This window comes from Hevea brasiliensis, chromosome 12 (genome assembly GCF_030052815.1).
Source record: "Hevea brasiliensis isolate MT/VB/25A 57/8 chromosome 12, ASM3005281v1, whole genome shotgun sequence".
Taxonomy (NCBI): Eukaryota; Viridiplantae; Streptophyta; class Magnoliopsida; order Malpighiales; family Euphorbiaceae; genus Hevea; species Hevea brasiliensis.
In genome coordinates, this window is record NC_079504.1 from 13,741,308 (window position 1) to 13,762,526 (window position 21,219).

At 35.1% G+C, this 21,219-nt stretch overlaps 1 non-coding gene across 1 annotated transcript; it reads right to left on the reverse strand.

The window, feature by feature from the left end:
* Positions 1 to 5,225: 5,225 nt before the first annotated feature.
* LOC131171629 (small nucleolar RNA R71) lies at positions 5,226 to 5,331 on the reverse strand. The gene has a single exon (XR_009142288.1). It is a non-coding gene; the product is annotated as a small nucleolar RNA R71 (small nucleolar RNA).
* Positions 5,332 to 21,219: the final 15,888 nt, after the last annotated feature.

Below are 21,219 nucleotides of genomic sequence, written 5' to 3' on the forward strand. Positions count from 1 at the left end.
ACATGATCATGAGTGTGCTCATCCAAATCAGTTAAGTAAAACCCATTGTTCAGAAATATCCAATATTTCATAGCCATAAACATGTTCGAGAGAAAAGCAACCTTGAGTGTGCTCAACAAGTTAACTTTAAAATAGAACTAAGGTTTATACTATGACAATGGAAGGCATCATGTTCATAACATGTACTTAATATTTGAATGAGGGATTTTAGTTCTATGCCAATTATTAGGTCTTATTAATTAACATGCCAGCAATATCATACATCACATAAATATAACATACACCCCTAGCATGCATTTCTAATTGGATGATTATGGACTTTACTAAATAATTCTCTCGAGCAATTTGAGAGAATTATAGGGTCAAAAACCTAGGTAGTAGCATTGTAGGACTTCATAAGTCTTTTTAGCAGCTCCTTGAAGTATATTCATCAGCTCCTCTTTCTGCTTACATTCACAAATAATTTTCTTATCTACTCTTTCTAAAACTATATAACGTTTACATACTTCAGAAATAGAAACCTTGAGTTACATTCGAGGAGAGTAAGATGGGAAAAGAATTTACAACACAGAATATAAGAGAAGGCAGGGAACACAATCCCTATTTATGAATAAACAGACACTCAACCATATAAAGAGCAATCACATTGGTCTTTAGTCCATAACCATCCATCATGCATTATAATCAAATTAAAATGCATTAATAAATTTAATCATCCTCATTATTGTTTTTGGTTTCATATGTAATTAAAATAATATTTCTAACAATTAGAAATATTAAATCAAAATATATAATGTTCCTCCCACTGAATAATTCTATTTAATTGTCTTGGAAACAATTTCCTTTAATTAATAAGTAATTTAATCACAATTAAATACCTATTAATTTAACAAAACAATTAAATCAAATTTTATATTACCCAATGCAATATATAATTTAGAAACAATTTTCTAATATTATATATATGTGAGTTAAACAATTTAATTCAATATCTAATCAAATTAGATAATTAAAATCTAAAACAATTTTAGATGCTCCATAATTTGCCTTCAATTTTAGAAAACACATTTCCAAAATTGATATTGAATTAAACAATTTAATTCAATAAATTCCTTTATTTCAAATGCCCTAAATTAATTTTAGAAACTAATTTCCAAAATTAATATTAAATTAAACAATTTTAATTTATCTTCCAATTGAACTAAAATAAAATTACAATTTTATTTATTTAAAAACCAATAGTAGAATTAATTTTAATAAAATAATATTATGTAATTATTAATTTTAGTCAACAGGAAATTCAAGGGCAAAACTGGAACAAGGAAATCATAATGGTATAATTGCAAATTCTGCCAAAACAAGAACCTATCTACAGCCACATGACCGATGGCAATTTTGTAAATAAATAGCAGTGCAGTTTTGCAATTACAAGCAGAATTAATGGCAATATTACATAGTGACAAAACTGTAAATATCATGAAATAGAAGGGCAGCAGACTGCCCCTTTCTCCTTACTCGTCCAGTCTAGTTTTCCAAAAAACCAGCAGCTCGCACTTGAAACCACCAAGTGCAGCAGGTTCAGCAGCCATCACCAACCATCTCCATGGCTATTTCCGGCCGCAGGTCAGTGACATCGCTAACCCAAAGAAGCAGACATCAAGTTGCCATTCTCCGTCACACAAAAATTTAGCTGCATGGCTTTGATAGCAATCATTTGAGGCACCGATGACGATCGCCACCGTGAAGACCATCGGCAACATCCGCATGCATTCGGATGATCCTCCTTTAACCAATCCACAAACGAGCTTCCTCGATCCGAAGACCCTCAAATGGGTTTCAAAAAAAAAAAAAATCCAGATTTTTCCTTTTTTAATTTTATGAGGAAAATTTCAAAATTACTTTGATTAAAATTAATTTTTATAGATTTAAATCTATAAGAAACAAAACCCAAATCTTCAAAATTTTCAGATCTAAATTTGAGCAGAGGAAAAAATATTTGGGAGAAACAATATATAATCACATGAATTTAATACTCAAACTAACACCAACAACAACAAACCATTCCATAATTAATTAAAATAGCTCTGATACCACTGTTAGGAAGCATTAATTCTCAATTAAACAAGATCAACTTTAATTAAGTATAAAATGATAATTAAAATTTTATTGTTTAGCAAAATTATCTCAAACAGCTTGAGAAATTTTCTGAACACCAGGCCAGGTTGTAGCAAACCACCAGCCGTCCAAATGTCCGGCCTTTGATGATATCCACACAGACCGATTGTGAGGAAATTCTCCAAGACACTCTTAGAGAATATTGGGAGTTTTGAGTGCTAGCTCCTTTCTTTTTCTTTCTTCACCTTTGAATGGAAGACGAGCTTCCCTATTTATAGGGAATAACATTTTATAATTATAAATTTAACCCTTTAAATTTATTAATTATAAATTGACCCTTATAGGAATTAATTTAGGAATTATAATTCACACAATTAATTCCTATAATTCTAGAAACTTTAAATTAAGTCTACACTCAATTATTAGGACATTAAGCAGTCTAAATAAAATTTATACTTCAGTCTTAAGTTTCTAGAATTATTTTTATCAAGTTCAACTTGATAATTCAATTTATTTCCTCACTTATAGTCTTTATGTGTGTGACCTATTAGGTTCTTAATATGTTGGCAATAAATATAATTAAATAAAATTAATACTTGAATTTTATCATCAATTCACAATTGATTAATTATATTTGTAGATCATTATTGATATCTAGCAATGAGTAACGACCACCCAAATATTAAAATTTGTCAAAGTGGTTTGACTAACCTTTCTGTAATCAATCTGTCAGTGTAATTAATATCCCTTCATCATAATATTTGGATTTATATATTGATACATGGAATGTGTCTGCTATATATAAATCATTTCTGTCTTCCCAGTATGATTGATTAATTGATGCATACATTTTGCATAGTCATTTAGGTCTAATTTTATAGCCATTTTATTCTATTATTAGTTATCTTTAGCTAATTTCATTAGTAAATTAGTTAGTTTTTCATAGTTGTCAATTTTGCATTAATTTGTAATTTTTACTTTGTTTTGTAGGAAAAATGGTGTTTTTGAAGGACTGAAGAGAATTTTGCCATTGAGGAGTGTCTCCTACAGCCAAAAGATGTCAAAAACAGGTTTTCAAGCTGAAATATGCATTGACCAAGCTGTGCATAACTTGTCGCATAAGCTATGCAGATCTGCATAAGGAGAAAGATCATCGCTTGTAACCAATTAAATGTGCATAACGAGATAGCTTATGCACATTCTCGCCTCTTATGCACCTTCACGGATTGTGCATAACCTATGCACTAAGTCATGCATTCGCATAAGTGACCCAACAGTGAAATCAGATAGGATCGCATAACTTATGCACCACTTATGCAAATCCCATGAAGAGTTCATTAATGAGTCGGTGAGATTCCTCAAATAATTCCTCCTAGAACATACCATTTTAGGGCTCCATGTCAGAAAAATGCTATAAATAGTCTCATTTTCCCATTTAAAAAGGGAGGCAAGGAGCAAAGAAGAAAAGGAGAATTTGAAGAGTCACCTTCACCTTCCACACTATTTTCAACCAAGATTTGTAGATTTCTTTCTTCCCTTATATTTTTCTACATTTCTAGTGTTTAATTTCTTACTTCTTAGCTTAGATTAAAGCTTTATTTCCATTTGAACTCATCATATCTTGTAAGCATTATGGATAGTGAGTAGTTTACTTTTGATTCGAGTAAGGGTTGTAATATTTGAGATATTTTGTGGATCTTGATTGGGTAATCCATATTTTGTGGTCTTAATGAGTTTTATTCATTTCTTTGTATGCTTAATGACATGCTTAGTGTAGGATCCCATTAAGTGATGTTCTTAATCCATGCAATCGAAAAGGAAGGCCTTGTGATAGATAATCAAGAAATTGGACTTAATTAACTTAGACCTAGAAATAGGCTAAGGATTAAGAGGATTCACTACAGATTAATTAAAGAACTTAATGGGTCTTAATTAATTCTAACTCCACGAAAGTAGGATTAGTTTGATTAGGGACTCTTTGTCTCACTCGAAAGGGAATTCAAAGGATTTAAGAATTAATCTCCTTAAAACCCATTAGTTTCATAAGATTGGATAACCAATTTAAAATCCCAAAATAGCTCGAATATGAAATCTAACTCCGTAATCACCTTTTTACCATTGTTAATTTTCAATTGAATTTAATTGCATGCCATTTTCAATATTGCCATATTTGAACTCGTTTATTTCAATTTGATGCAATTTTAGTTTAACGCAATACATTGTTAAATAGAATATTGATTTTGCACATATAGATTTTTACCCATTACTCATCAATTAATTTCATAGATACTTCGATTTAGTCAACTTTTATATCGAAAATTCAATCATTAACACAACTCGTGGATCGATATTTTCTATACTACTTGTACGACCCGTGCACTTGCGGTAGGGACGATCAAGTTTTTGGCGCTGAGCGGAGTTGTTTGTTTAAGATTGAATTCTTGATTATTTTAGTTGATTATAGTTTTATTTTTGTTATCTTTTCATTTTTGTGTTTGTTTGTTTCTTTTTTGTACTTTTAATCTTTTATGAGAAGAGCTAGAAGCTCAAGTGATACATCCTATTGTTCAATCTCAAATAGAGAAATTTTGTAAGGCCAACAAGAAAGAAACCAAAAGGAAGGAAGCTTTGAGAAAATTGAAGCAGATATGGTCGATGAAAGAATTAGAATTGGTGTTGGTAATGCCGGCCAAATGGTCAAAACAATGAAAATGAAGCCCAAGGAGAAGAAGTTGTTAATGCAAACGTGCTCTAGGAAGTATGATGGATCATGCTTTTCCCTCGCTTTGATGACTTGAGGGAGAGCATAGCAAGACCAAGGATTGATGCAAATAGTTACAAGATGGATTTTGGAGTTCTTCAAATGATTCAAAATTCTCAATTTGGAGGACATCCTTCAAAATCCACACACACTCAAGAAGTTTGCTATGATTTGTGACATGCAAAAACATGGAGTGTCTGATGATGCAGAAGATTGAAGCTATTCCCATTCTCTTTGAAAGATAGAGGAGCACCTGGATTGGCTTGATTCTTTACCTCACAACTCCATCACAAATTGGGAGCAACTCATGCGATGCATTTCTTGCACAATATTTTCCACTGAAAACTCAAGAGCCGAGGAATCAAATGTTTCTTTGCACCAAGAGAAGATGAAACTCTCTATGAGTCATGGATGAGATGGAAGGAATTAGAGAGATTATGCCCACATCATGCCATTCCAAAATGGATGATAAATTTTTACACAAATGTCACTCCCCGAGAGGATTATTGATGCTCAAACAAGAGGAGAATTTATTAAATGAAGATGAAGCTTATGAGTCGTTGGAGAAAATTGGAAGACTCAAGAATCATCTTTGAGTAGTCCAAGAGGACCAAAACTCAAAAGAAAAAGTCAGGGAATGTATGATCTTGACCCATTCAACATGATTAATGCAAAATTTGATGCACTTACAAATGTCCTTGCTAAGAAGATGGAAGATTTGAGTATGTTGGTTAGTTCATCATCATCAGCTGGAAGTTCACAACAAGTGGCTTATGCAGAGGAAACAACCAGCTGTGGAGTAGATTATGGAGAACAAGCAGCATATGTTGGTAATTATGGAAACAATGTCACACCCTACCCCTCTGTAAGGCATAACATGATCCCGTAGTATACCTAATGAATTACCAACTCCGTCTACTGATAACCCATTAAATACACTACAAGGGATTTTCAAAACTTTTCTTACTTCTTTTACAAGTGAGCACTATTTAGTTAAAAACCTTTTTGAACCATGATAAAACTGACACATTTGACTTATTTTGGAATCAGAAAATTTTTGCAGAGTGCCATCTATATTTTGGACAAATCAGTTCTTCAGAAAACCTGTAAAAAAAAAACACTTCAATATGTATTTGCAAATCTCAACTCCAACATATTTTTCAACACAACATATTTCTCAACTCAAATCCATAGTGATTTTCAAGATAAAGGAAATATAATACAAAACTATTCAAGTAAATGAAATCTCAAATTTACATTTACAATAATTTACATTTAATTACATACCAAAATATTTTACAAGAGTTTTATATACAATCGCCAAATAATTTACATACATATTATTACATGCTTACATCAAAACCTATGTACATGGGTATATCTATGATATAGTCGAAATCTGAATGTATCCTCAAAGCAACTTAATCATCGCTTCTGCTTACTCGCGAAGATACAAAGCTATCGTGAGTGGTGAACTTGGTGCATAACTAATTTAAAACATAGTACAATATACATTGACAAATTTCTGATAAATAATTTGAGAATCAAATTTAATCAAATTTCACAACTCAAAATATTCATTGCCAATAATGTAAATCATTTGTATAAATAACTTGGAGCACAAAATTCAATTTATCAAATCTTGACTATCCATTTAAGTAATTCCAACAAAATCAATTACACACAAACCATAATTGAAATCACCATTCCTTACCATTCAAAAGCCATTCTGTATCTCAAAATTATTTTGTATCTCAAAATCATATCAGATCTCAAAAGTCATTATGCATCTCAAAACAATGTTGTATCTCAAAAATCAATCTTTATCTCACTAACTATGCAAGACTAATCCGAAAGGGCCATATTCGATGTGATTCTAACTCCCTATGGTGGGAGGTCGACCGATTCTAACTCCCTATGGTCGAGGTCGAATCATCGTACAGCACCATCACAATAATGAATCTTCCGCAAGGGCCATAACGATAAAATAAACTTAGATCTAACCTCAAAGAGGAGGAAAATCTAAGCGCATTTCATAGTAATCAAAACACAACTCACTCCATTGTCTTCTCAACAAATGAGAGAGACTAATAACCTAGTCAATCTATAGTAGTGAGATATAAAACAATATCACAATCCTTTTAGCGAGCATAAATCACAATATAATTCGATTCAAAGTCAATTCCAATATCCAATAATTTTTATACTCATCACAATTCAAATTATAAATTCATTTTTTCCATGAATATTACCATCACAATTCAAAACATATTCTATCACAATTGTCCAAAACATAATTTACTGAATCCATAACAATGCTTAATACTTAGGGATATACCATTTGTCAAAGCCAATTTCATAAATACAATAACTATTTTCAATAATCATGGAATTAAATCCAATGCTTGTTAAACATAATTCATAAGAAAAATATATCATTTAATCATATGATATGAATATTCAAAACAAAATCGATTAAAAACTAGTTGTGCACAAACCCTCGATGACGTTTCCCGATCCGACTCAGTGTTTCCTTTCCTTTTGTCTTGTTAAATCGAGAAACACAATTTGAAGTGTTTCAAGATTAAATTAAACTGTCTCTATCGATGGTGTTTGGTAAATAATGCACCGAACTCAATTATTCACTTAATCACCTAATATACCGACCCTCATTGCGTTTTAGGTAAATTAGGTTTTAGTGTCGTTAATATGTCACATTCGATAGGGTTTAGGTTTGGTACGTTTTTAAAGTCATTTCTTGTTTAGTGCATTTTAATGCAAATTGTCGGATTCGAACTGACCTAACCGACGATCTAGTTCCTCCCCGGTCGGTCTCGGTCGAAACTACAAACTTGTAGATCTAGGTCTTATTGCACGCGGTGCAAAATTTCAGGTCAATCCGAGTTAAGTAGACCAAGTTATGGTCATTAAACTATTGCTGGTCAAATGGTACCATTTTAGGTCAATTTTAGGTCAAATTGGTCAATTTTGGTTCGGCCAGTTTTTGACCCGAACTTGTGCAAGTTGTTTGACTTGCTTATGGTCATTTCTGGGCTTTGGTGTCTTCATAAGACTTGTAGGTATGGGTCTTAACTATTCTTGGTCAAAATTTCAGGTCAATTGGACCTGGTTTGGAGTGAGTTATGGCCTAAACACTCACTGCTGCCCAATTGGTCATTTTTCAGGTCCTAATTGCACCTAATCCGAATTGGTCATTTTTTAGGTCACCTTGCAAGCAGAATTTTGGCATGGTTTCTCAATGAGTTGGCACATTTTGTGCCTAGTTTCACCTCAAATTGGTCTCATACCAATTGAGGTTACATTCAAGGTTATAGGCTAAAATATACACTGCCCTCAATATGCATTTCACACCCCAACTTCAAACACACACTTACTCATTTGTTTACTTACCTACTAAAAACTGTTTTGGCACATTACCAAAAGCATTTTCTACATTACATTAGCATTATTTTGGGCAGATTCCAATCACCCTCAACACACCAAATATCATTCACAATTACAATTTCTAAGTACCATTACAAACACACCTAAACATTACAAACTTTACATACACTTTACAATGTTAATTTACATACATATCATCAATCCTTCTAGGTCAATATTCTGCCCACACTTCCTTCAATATATACCATTCCTCAAGTGTCCACAAGCTGTCACAAACCATTCTTCAACATCACATTGTCGTCCCATATACCAATTTCCATCAAAGTGCATAATTCACCATATAAACATGAAATAATTCACTAAGTTACTAAATCACCATGATTAACATTATTTCTCATCAATTATATGCACAAATACCTCATCAAAAACGTGACTCATGGCTGTCCAAAATGAAAACAACAATAACCCTTCAAACTCAAAATTTTCCTTCACCAATCTAACACCCATAACATGAACATAAACTTTAACAAAGAATTTCTCAAAAATGCAAACTTACCTTTGATTGTAACTTGCTAAACCTTCACCAAGCTTCTCAAAATTGGTATCAATATCTTCCTTGTGATGTGTAGACCATTTTTTGTGAAGGAACCTAAGAGCTTGGAGTTGAAAATGGAGGATGGATCAAGCTTTACCCAAAATGGCCATGGAGGTTTTTGTGTTCTTCAATTCGGCATTCTTGAGAGAATATGAGGAAGATGATATTTCAGCTGGTTAGTGGACTTACTTCAGCCATATTTATGTGTTTATTTTATGCATTAGTGGTCCACTCATAAATTTAATCATATTATAAACTTAACTCCCACTTATTCCACATTTAACCCATGATTTCCACTATTTATTTTAGGTACCACCAATTTAATTTTTCATTTCATTTTCTAAGTGTAATATTATTTATTTTTAATGGACATTTAGGTCAAAAGACAATTCGGGATGTCAAATGACCATAATGCCCCTGTTCGGGTTACGTTCCCGATTTTTCGGTAAAACCGTATTTTGTCTGTTTTTCGATTTCTCACTTTTCTTTGTACTAATTATTTAATTTTTCTTTAATCTTTCTAATGAGATTTATAATTCAATAAGGTTCTATTTAAGTCCTAAAAATATTCGTGTTCCCGCATCCGTGTATAGTCAACGGTCCACGCCAGGATTTCCACCCATCGCTAGGTTTCCCGGCTCGTTTAACTTGATCACATTTCTTTGCTATTATTTTTCATTTGTTTTTCTTGTATTTTCTTTTCTTGTATTTCATTATTTTATGTCTCCTCACTCATATTGAAGTGTAGTTCTAGGCATCATAAGCTGGACAAAGATCAAACGAATGCTATAACGCAGAACTTTGGGGTGTTGCAAACAAGCAAATGGGGAATCCTTATTCTCAAACTTACAATCCAAATTGGAGGAATCATCCCAACTTTTCATGGGGAAATCAGCAAAATCAAGTTCAAAATCAGAATTTTCAACCACAACAGCAACAAGGAGTTCCATATCAGCAAAATAGGCAACCACTGCCTAATTTTCAGCAGAAAAATATGAACCCTCCAAAACAAAAGAAGAACGAAATTCCACCATCAAGCTTTATTACAGATACTTGCTAACCAAAATAAGCATGATGAGGAGATGAGAGAGGTGAAAGCAAGGGCTGAACAGATGCAAACATACAAATGTATCGCCGAAAACCAGATTGCACAACAAGCATCCTCTCCTCCTCAAGTGCTGTCTTTGGAAAGCTTCCAAAGTCAAAATCCAAGAGAAGCGATGTCAAGCTATTACTTTAAGAAGTGGAAAAGTTATAAATGATGAGAAAGAGAAAACAGTGAGAAGAGAGAAAATGAAAGGAACTGGGATGGGAGGAAAACAGAGAGAGAAGAAAAGATGAAAGAGGAGAGAAGAAGGAAGAGAAATATATACCTCCCTCGAACCCTACAAGCCACAATCCCTTTCCACAAAGATTTCACAAAGCCAAGCTTGATAGGCAATTTGGGAAGTTCTTAGAAGTTTTGAAGAAACTTTACATAAATGTGCCTTTGTTGATGCTCTTTCACAAATGCCCTTTATGCAAAATTCTTGAAAGAAATTCTCTCAAACAAGAGGAAACTTGAAGATGATGATGAAAAGCTTGAAAGAAGAATGTAGTGCTATCCTCCAAAGGAAACTTCCTCAAAGCTTAAGGATCCAGGAGTTTTTCAATTCCATGCCACATTGGAGGAGAGTCTACAAAAGCTTTATGTGATTTAGGGGCTAGTGTTAGCCTTATGCCCCTTTCCATTTATGAGAAGCTCAACATGGGAGATCTTAAACCAACCCACATTTCTCTTCAGTTAGCTGACAGATCAATTAAGTATCCTGAAGGGATTTTGGAGAATGTGCCTCTGAAGGTTGGGAAGTTCTACATACCTGTTGACTTTGTCATCTTGGACATGGAGGAAGATTTTAATATCCCAATCATCTTGGGAAGGCCTTTCCTGGCTACAGCAGGAGCATTGATTGATGTTAAGGGAGAAAAGCTGACTCTTAGGGTTGGTGAAGAGCAATTGGTTTTCAATACTAATAACACTATGAAAAAGCATCATTCTGAAGCTGATACTTGCTTGAGAGTTGATATTATTGATGAGCTAGTTGAAGAACACTTCAGAAAGAAATATCCAGAAGATCCACTTGAAAATTGTTTGGTTCATGGAGGAGGCATGGATTATGACAACTCTCATGTAGCTGCATATGCTCAACACTTAAAGGGAAGTCCACCATTTATTTCTACTCCAGTTTTTCAACTCACACAAAAGGAAAAAGTCGAATCTAAGCAACCATCATTCAAGGAAGAAGATGCACCTAAGGTAGAACTTAAGCAACTTCCTCACACTGTATGAATTTCTTGGCACTAATAACACTTATCCAGTAATTGTAAATGCAAATTTGAGTACATTAGAGGCTGATAAGTTGTTAAGAGTGTTGAGACAATTTAGGAAAGTTTTGGGATACACCATAGATGACATTAAGGGAATAAGCCCACACTTTTGCATGCATAGAATCAATTTGGGAGAAAATTGTAAACAAAATCTATTGAACATCGAGGTTGAACCCAAATATGAAAGAAGTTGTTAAAAGGAAATTTTGAAGTTGCTTGATGGATCATTTACCCTATCTCATATAGTACTTGGGTGAGCCTCCCAAAAAGGGTGGAATGGTAGTTGTCAAAAATGAAAATAATGAATTAATTCCCACCAGAACAGTGACTAGTTGGCGAATGTGCATAGATTACAGAAAATTAAATGTTGCCACTAGAAAAGATCATTTTTCACTTCCCTTCATTGATCAGATGTTGGAAAGACTAGCTAGGCATTCTTACTTTTGCTATTTAGATGGATATTCAGGTTTTTTTCAAATCCCTATCCATCCAAATGATCAAGAGAAAACCACTTTTACTTGTCCATATGGAACCTTTGCTTATAGAAGGATGCCATTTGGGTTATGTAATGCACCAGCCACTTTTCAAAGGTGCATGATGGCAATCTTCTCAGATTTCATTGAAGACATAATGGAGGTTTTTATGGACGATTTTTCTGTTTATGGATCTTCATTTGATATATGCTTGGCTAACCTTTCTAAAATTTTGCAGAGATGTGCAGATACTGACCTTGTGTTAAACTGGGAAAAGTGTTATTTCATGGTTCAGGAAGGGATAGTGCTTGGACATTTGGTGTCTAACAGAGGAATAGAGGTTGATAAAGCCAAAGTTGAAGTGATAGAGAAGATGGCTCCTCCTACCAATGTCAAGGGAATTAAGTTTCCTAGACACGGGTTCTACAGAAGCTTTATCAAGGATTTTTCTAAAATAGCTAAACCTTTGTCTAATTTGTTAAGTAATGACACACCATTTGTATTTGACCAAGAGTGTTTGGATGCCTTTTGCAGGTTGAAGCAAGCTCTTATCACTGCACCAATCATGCAACCACCCGATTGGAGTCTACCTTTTGAAATTATGTGTGATGCTAGCAACTATGCAATTGGGGCTGTTCTTGGTCAAAGAAAGGACAAAAAGGCTTATGCTATTTATTATGCTAGTAGAACACTGGATGAGGCTCAAACAAATTATGCAACAACTGAAAAGGAATTTTTGGCAATTGTCTTTGCATTGAAGTTCACTTTACACATATTTGACAAAAGGTGGGTTATTTTTTCAGATCATGCAGATCATATATTTGCAAAAAAGAAAAGGGAAAAAAAACATTAGCTCATTAGGTGGATACAAGATGTTGATTTTTTGATTAGAAGATTTAAGAGAAGAAAGGAAAAGAAAAAAATAAGTATTCTTAATCTGTAGGTTGAAATTGGATGGTGAAGAATTGGATGAAATCCCTATTGATGAGTTTTTCTTGGATGAACAACTTTTCTCTCTTGTTGCTAAACTACCTTGGTATGCAGACTTTGTGAATTATCTATCTTGTGGAGTTTTACCTCTAGGAATGACGTGGCAACAAAAGAAAAAGTTTTTGCATGAGGTAAAGTTTTATAGATGGGATGATCCTTTACTCTTTAGGAGATGTTGTGATGGTCTAATTAGAAGATGTATTCCTGAAGAGGAGGTACAGAGTATTTTGCATCATTGCCATGCTTCTGATTATGGAGGTCATTTTGGCATCTCTAAGACAGCTAGTAAAATTTTGCAAGCTGGTTTCTTTTGGCCAAATCTTTTTAAGGATGTGAGGAAATTTGTGTTGAATTGTGATAAATGTCAAAGGAGTGGAAATTTGTCAAAAAGAGATCAAATGCCCCTAAATAATATTCTTGAAGTGGAATTATTTGATGTTTGGGGAATAGATTTTATGGGGCCATTCCCTCCTTCATATGGTAATAGATACATCTTAGTTGGGGTTTACTATGTGTCAAAGTGGGTGGAAGCTATTGCAACTCCAACTAATGATGCTAGAGTGGTAGTGAAATTTTTGAAGAAATTTGTCTTGAGCAGATTTGGAGCTCCTAGGGCTATAATTAGTGATGGGGGTTCCCATTTTTGTAATAAGCAATTTGAGAGCTTAATGAGGAAGTATGGTGTAGTGCACAAGATAGCTACCCCATACCATCCTCAAACTTCAGGACAAGTTGAAATTTCTAACAGAGAGCTCAAGCATATTTTGGAGAAAACAGTGAACAATTCTAGGAAAGATTGGTCTATTAAACTAGATGATGCTTTATGGGCATATAGGACTGCCTACAAAACCCCTATAGGAACTACTCCCTTTAGGTTGGTGATGGTAAGTCTTGTCATTTACCTGTGGAGCTAGAACATAGAGCATATTGGGCCATTCAGACCTTGAATTTTGATCTTAAGCAATTTGGTGAAAAAGGTTGTTACAACTTAATGAGCTTGAGGAATTGAGGATGGATGCTTATGAAAGTGCCCGTATTTACAAAGAAAGAACTAAAGTTTGGCATGATAAGCATCTGAGGAAAAAGGAATTCAAAGAAGGTGATTTAGTTTTGTTGTTTAACTCAAGATTGAAATTGTTCCCTGGAAAACTCAAGTCAAGGTGGACTGGTCCATATAGAATTTCTAAGGTTTTCCCTTATGGAGCAATTGAAATTTGGAGTGAAAAATCTAGGAATTTTAAGGTCAATGGGCATAGATTGAAACATTACATAACTGGAGACCCAATAATAGGAGCAAGCTGTTACAAGCTCTCCACTCCCTCACCTCTTTTGATGAAATTCACGAAGAGTCGACAATAAGGACTATAAAATAGCCATCTTGGGAGGCATCCCAAGTCCTTTTATTTTGCTTTTGCTAATTTACTTTCATTTTCATTGATTTTGTTTTATCTTAAATCTCCCCAAATTCAATTTTTGACATTGTTAAATCTTGTCCCTTGTAGATGTAATTCAATGAAGAACGCAGTGAACTGTTGTGGAACTAATTCATAACTTGAAAAATTTTTTCCTTCAAAAGAATCGATAAGTTTTTCTTGCATAATCTGTCACGGGAGCCGCAATCTAGTTCATGCAGAGGAAAAATGAAATCTGCAAAAAAGGGTGTCTGCAGCAAATGGCTTGTATTTTTGGTGAGGTTGGATGTATATAAATGGAGGAAGGTTGGTGAAGCTATGAAGTTGCTATCCAGTTTATGCGAGCGAGAAAAATAAAATCTGCAGATCACTTAAGTTCTTGGTGAGGTTGGGTGTGTATTTTTTTATTTGTGCTTTTAATGTTATTTTTGTGGTAAGTGAGTCATTTTTGCAGTTTTGAGCTTCTTTGGGTTATAGGATACAAGGCAGAAATGCTGCATTTTCTTAGCAAATCTTGGAGAGTTCATTTCTCATTTGTGGTTAGATGCAACTTTATGTAGATTTTTTATGGAGTTTTATGTGCTGAATGTTGATTTGCAGAATTTGAGTCAAAATGGCATAGCTCTCAAAGGTCTTTTATGTAAGATCAATGTCTACATGCCTGTGTGATGCATTTTTGATGAACTTTGTATATATTGATGTGTTTTTGGTGAAAAATTCTCATGGTTTATGCTTCATGGAATTATATTTCCTCATTCTAGGGTATTTTTCACACTTGCAATCCATGTTCTATTGCATTCTTGATCTTGTTAAATTGTGCATAAGCAACTGCATAGCTTATGCAATCCTGCATAACCACAATTCTTGCCATTTTTCACCTTTATTGCAAGTGCATAAGGAGAGTGCATAGCTTATGCAACTCTGCATAGCCTAATTTTGTCAAATTTCACATCTCCAGAAACTTGCATAAGCAGAGTGCATGACCTATGCACATTTGCATAACCTCAAATTCTTCATTTTCTCTCTGCCAAAGTTTGCATAAGCGAGTGCATAACCTATGCATACGCATAACCAAAAACTCGAATTTCCAGTGCCGAGGGTGCATAAGCGAGTGCATAACCTATGCATACGCATGACGTAAATCGGAAAAATCAAACTTGCCGAGGGGTGCATAAGCAGAGTGCATAACCTATGCACTTCTGCATGACCAGAAACCCAGAAAAATCAAACTTGCCGAGGGTTGCATAAGGAAGATGCATAACCTATGCACTTCTGCATAACCAAAAACTCTGAATTTCCAATTCTGCCGAGGGGTGCATAAGCAGAGTGCATAACCTATGCACTTCTGCATGACCAGAAATCAGAAAATTCCAAAAGTTGCCGAGACCTGCATAAGCAATGTGCATAGCTTATGCACTTCTGCATAACCAAAGATTCAATTTCAAAACCCACGAAGAGTGCATAAGCGAGTGCATAGCTTATGCACATCGCATGACCACCAACCAAAATTCCAAAAATTGCCGAGCGATTGCATGAGCAGAGTGCATAACCTATGCACTACGCATGACCCACTTTACGAAAAACCGCCGAGAGATGCATAAGGGGAGTGCATAACTTATGCACTCCCGCATGACTTCTCTCCTCAAAATTTCTAGGGTCACCGAAGCTTGCATAAGGAAGGTGCATGACTCATGCACAACTGCATGACCACTAACCTAAGCTTTCAATACCTGCCGAACAGTGCATAGGTTATGCATAAATCATTTTTCACTTATGCAGTCTTTTACATAACTCATTTAAATCAAATTTTTTTCCTTTTTCTTTCCCACCTTCAACCCGATAAACCCTGTTCACTTCCCTTCCTCTCTCAAAATCCTCATTCCGGCATAACTTCTTCTCACACCTTCTTCTCCATTTCGATTTTCACGACATTGGCCCTAATTCTCCCTCTTCTTCGATTTTCTTCTTTCCCCATTATCTTTTCCATCTTCCCATCGGCAATGGATTACCCTCCACATTCCCACCCTGCTTCTCCTCACAAAGTCTCTCCATTGTCATCGATACACCCCACCCCCATTCCTCCTCCTGGCGACACCCCCACCGCCTCCCCCAACCACATACAAACGCAAAATCCAGTCCAAATCTGTGCGACCCATGTCCTCTGCTCCTCCTCTGTCCAAACGCAAAGACCCACCCACCCCATTGTCGGAACCGCCTCCCAAAAAGCCAAAAGCTCCAGCCTCTACACCCTCTTCCAGCAAAAAGACAATTTCGGCAACCTCATTTGTATCAAAGCTACCCTGGCCTCTCCCTGATACGATTCAAAAAGAAGCTTTTAAGCGACTTAAGGATAGGAAGGTACAACCCACTAGGTATATATCTGCTGATGCTTTACAATCTCTTGGTTTATTTGACAATGTAGTTGCATATCTTGATGGTATGGGTTGGACAGAATTTGTGCATAAGCAAGAGGTAGTTTATCCAATTCTAGTTTTGGAGTTTATTTCTTCATTCTCTGCTACCCTCAACTTGCATGATGTAGACCATAAGCCAATTATGAAATTTAGATGCTTGGGGCAAAATAGAGAGTTGTCATTGGACCAATTTCATAGCATTTTTGGCTTTGCAATTGATGGGTTCTTTAGAGTACCACATACTGGAGTAGAGGTAGCCAACAAAGGCATTTGGAATGCTGCCCAATTTTGGAGAATCATAACAAACCAACCTCAAACTTTCTCTGCTGGAAGATCAAAAACATCCCAAATCCTTGACCCTGCACTTAGGTTTATTCATAGGTGATGGCTAGCACCATATTGGGCGGAGGGACTAGTTCAGTCTTTGTGGGAAAATCTGAACTTTTTATGTTATGGTTTGCATTTCACAAAGTTAAAGTTTCTCCTGGTTATTTCTTTTGTGAGCATGTGCTGCATATTGCCACCAAATCCATAGGTGACATTGTTTTGGGTGGGCTCATCACTGTCATAGCCAAGCATTTTGGTTTTAATCCTGCAGAGCACTTAATACCAGCACTTGAGGACACTTCATATTTTGATACTGCACACTTAACCAAAACAGGGTTCAATTTGTCATGTTTTGATCCTGTCCACCTGCAGCAGCCAGGCCTATTGCACAACCAGAAACCTAACCTTTCACACCAGTCCCATAGCAACCTACTACACCTACCCCACCCCCTCAGCCTACTCAGGACATTCCAGCTACCTCTGCTCAGCCCATACCTCCTATAGATGAACCTTCCTCATCCACAGCACCTCCTGCATTCAACACTAAAGCCTTATTCACCTATCTTGAAAGGCTTAGTGATGATATATTCTTTGTGGATAGGAAGCTTGACACTGGTCTTGATACACTCAAGGATCGTCATGATCAACTATTTGACCTTGTCATGGAAACCAGGGACAAGCAGAAAGAACTGAAGGAGATGGTGAAGCAACTCATGATCTTTTTGGGCATGCCACCCCCACCTCCATCACCTCCTCCAGCACCATCCTTTCGACAGCCAGCAGCAGCCACCAGCCCCTTAGCAACATCCTTGGACAAAGGCAAAACAATAGACATAGATTAGTGTTTGTTTTACTTTTGTTCAATCTTGTAGGACCTTTTCTTTGTAAATATGTTCAAACATTTCTAGTTTGTTTCAAATTATGTTTGTTTGTTTTGAATTAGTTTGTTTTAAATTCTGTTTTTCTTGAAGTTTTATTGAATAGCTATTACATTAGTCTTCTTTAATTTTCATTACACTTATTGCCCTTTTGTACATATTTGACCATACTCTGTATATATTTCAATACTTCTACTACTGGTTGTACATTTCCCTTGCCAATTCCCATGCAGCAGCTTTTGTATACACTGCACAGGCTATGAATTTCCTCATGCAACTGTTTTGCACAGCCTGTGCAACCCTTTCTGCTACTTATGCAGCACTGCACAGGTTGTATTCCCCTTATGCAACTGTCCTGCATAGCCTATGCAACATATATTGCCTCTTATGCAGCACCGCACGGCTTATGCACCTTACTTATGCACATGTCCTGCACAGCTCTTAACTCTGCATGACCTATGCAGTTTCTTATGCATCCCTTTATCTTGAATTCTCATCTGCTACATACCAGGTAACACTTTCTTCTTGCTCTTAATCTTTACAATTCCTGGTAATTACTATTTGCTTTGACTTTTGCTAATACATTGCTTGAGACATTGAGGACAATGTCCAATTTTGAGTTTGGGGGTGCACATTCTGATTTTTGCTTAATTTTTGCTTCATTTTTCACATTTTGAGTATAAGAGCATCTCATCCCATTTCATTTACATATATTGTAAATATTTTACATATACATCCATACATACATATTCATTACACATTTACACACACATTATACATCACTTAGAAATTGTACAAATTGCATACAAATAGACTCCTTCCACTTAGTTAATGCATTACTCATTTTAGGAATCATGCATCATGCATTAAAATCTTTTGCCAAATCCCTTGAGTATTGAAAATGTGCCTATGAGAGTGATTTGACTCACCCTTTAGTTGGGTTTGTGGATTGAAAGTTTCCTAAAAGGTGCAAGGTTTTGAAGTTTCTATCCCTTGCCTATATCTTCTTAGCCAAAAAGCCACCCAACTAGTCATTTGGAGGTGGAAGTGTTTAGAGGGAGTTATTGGATATAAGGTAGTCAAATGATGTCTCACCAATCCTAGAACAAATTTTCTAAACCTTTCAAGGCGAAATACCAGCTTATACTTGAAAAGAGAGATGATTAGGCATTCTTTGATTTAAACCTTCTCATTTTAAACCTTTGGCCTTTTTCCTAATTAAAATTAACCCTTGCAAACCCCTTTGAACCTTTTTATTCCTAATTTTTCTTGAAACCCTTATTGCTACCTAGCCAATGAACCAAACACTCCAACCCTTTTCATGAGGATAATTATTCATAATATTAGGTACATAAAAAAAATAAATAAAAAAATAAAAAAATAAAAAAAAGAAAAAAAATACAATAAAAGGGAGAAGAAGTGCTTGTCATCTTGTAAAAGTGCTAGTATATGTGCTTTTCACTATTGCCATTCAAAATGAAAGAAATCCACCCAAAGTATTAAAAGAAATGAGTTTGGGGGTGGCATTTTTTTTTTTTTTTTTAGGGACAATTATCAAAAGAAAATGCAAAATACAAGTTAAAGTATCAAAATGTCCCTCCATTTTTATGTGTTTTATAAACTATGCTAGCACTTGGCAATCCTCATTATGTATTTCTCTCTCCCATATAAAAAAGGAAAAAAATATATAATAAAGTGTACCTTATGTTTCAAAATTGCAACATATTCTCATGCTTTGAATACTTTTTACCCATTCTTCTTCTTAGCCTCATTTTGAACCCCATGGCCCCATTACATCCCTAAAAAGACCTTTGATCTCTTGAAAGTACTTGCTACATTAGTGGAGATAGGAGTGGGGAATTTGCCTATGGGATTGGAAAACTATTCATTCATTCATTCAATTCCATCATTCCATATAGAGACACTTTGACTATTGATTGTTCTAGAATTCCTTTTGAGCATGACCCTCTCTTTTGATTGGTTGGTTTGGAGATTTTGAATGATAATTGACTTGATGGCTAAGCGGTGAAAGCTTGGATAAGCATTAGATTCTTTGCATTTTAAAGGATGGGTATATGGATTGCTGGTATGGCTGAAGGTGTGTTAAGTTACTTTAATAGGTGATTTTCATAGTTCTTTGGATAAGGCACCCCTAAAAACTTTGCACCACATTTTAAAGTTTGCTTGAGGACAAGCAAAAGCTTGAGTTTGGGGGTATTTGATGCATACATTTTGCATAGTCATTTAGGTCTAATTTTATAGCCATTTTATTCTATTATTAGTTATCTTTAGCTAATTTCATTAGTAAATTAGTTAGTTTTTCATAGTTGTCAATTTTGCATTAATTTGTAATTTTTACTTTGTTTTGTAGGAAAAATGGTGTTTTTGAAGGACTGAAGAGAATTTTGCCATTGAGGAGTGTCTCCTACAGCCAAAAGATGTCAAAAACAGGTTTTCAAGCTGAAATATGCATTGACCAAACTGTGCATAACTTGCCGCATAAGCTATGCAGATCTGCATAAGGAGAAAGATCACTGTTCCAGAACCAGCCGAAATGTGCATAAGGAGACTGCATAGCTTATGCACATTCTCGCCTCCCTTATGCACCTTCACGGGATTGTGCATAACCTATGCACCAAGTCATGCAGCTTCGCATAAGTGACCCAGAACCAGGTAAATCGCATAAGGGATTGCATAACTTATGCGATCCACTTATGCGATCCATGAAGAGTTCATTAATGAGCTGGCAGGAGATTCCCTCAAATAATTCCTCCTAGAACATACCATTTTAGGGCTCCATGTCAGAAAAATGCTATAAATAGTCTCATTTTCCCATTTTAAAAGGGAGGCAAGGAGCAAAGAAGAAAAGGAGGGGGCTGAGCAGAATTTGAAGAGTCACCTTCACCTTCCACACCATTTTCAACCAAGATTTGCAGATTTCTTTCTTCCCTTATATTTTTCTACATTTCTAGTGTTTAATTTCTTACTTCTTAGCTTAGATTAAAGCTTTATTTCCATTTGAACTCATCATATCTTGTAAGCATTATGGATAGTGAGTAGTTTACTTTTGATTCTGGAGTAAGGGTTGTAATATTTGAGATATTTTGTGGATCTTAATTGGGTAATCCATATTTTGTGGTCTTAATGAGTTTTATTCATTTCTTGTATGCTTAATGACATGCTTAGTGTAGGATCCCATTAAGTGATGTTCTTAATCCATGGTTGAAGCACCGAAAGGAGAAGGCCTTGTGATAGATAATCAAGAAATTGGACTTAATTAACTTAGACCTAGAAATAGGCTAAGGATTAAGAGGATTCACAGATTAATTAAAGAACTTAATGGGTCTTAATTAATTCTAACTCCACGAAAGTAGGATTAGTTTGATTAAGGCACTCTTTGTCTCACTCGAAAGGGAATTCAAAGGATTTAAGAATTAATCTCCTCAAAACCCATTAGTTTCATAAGATTGGATAACCAATTT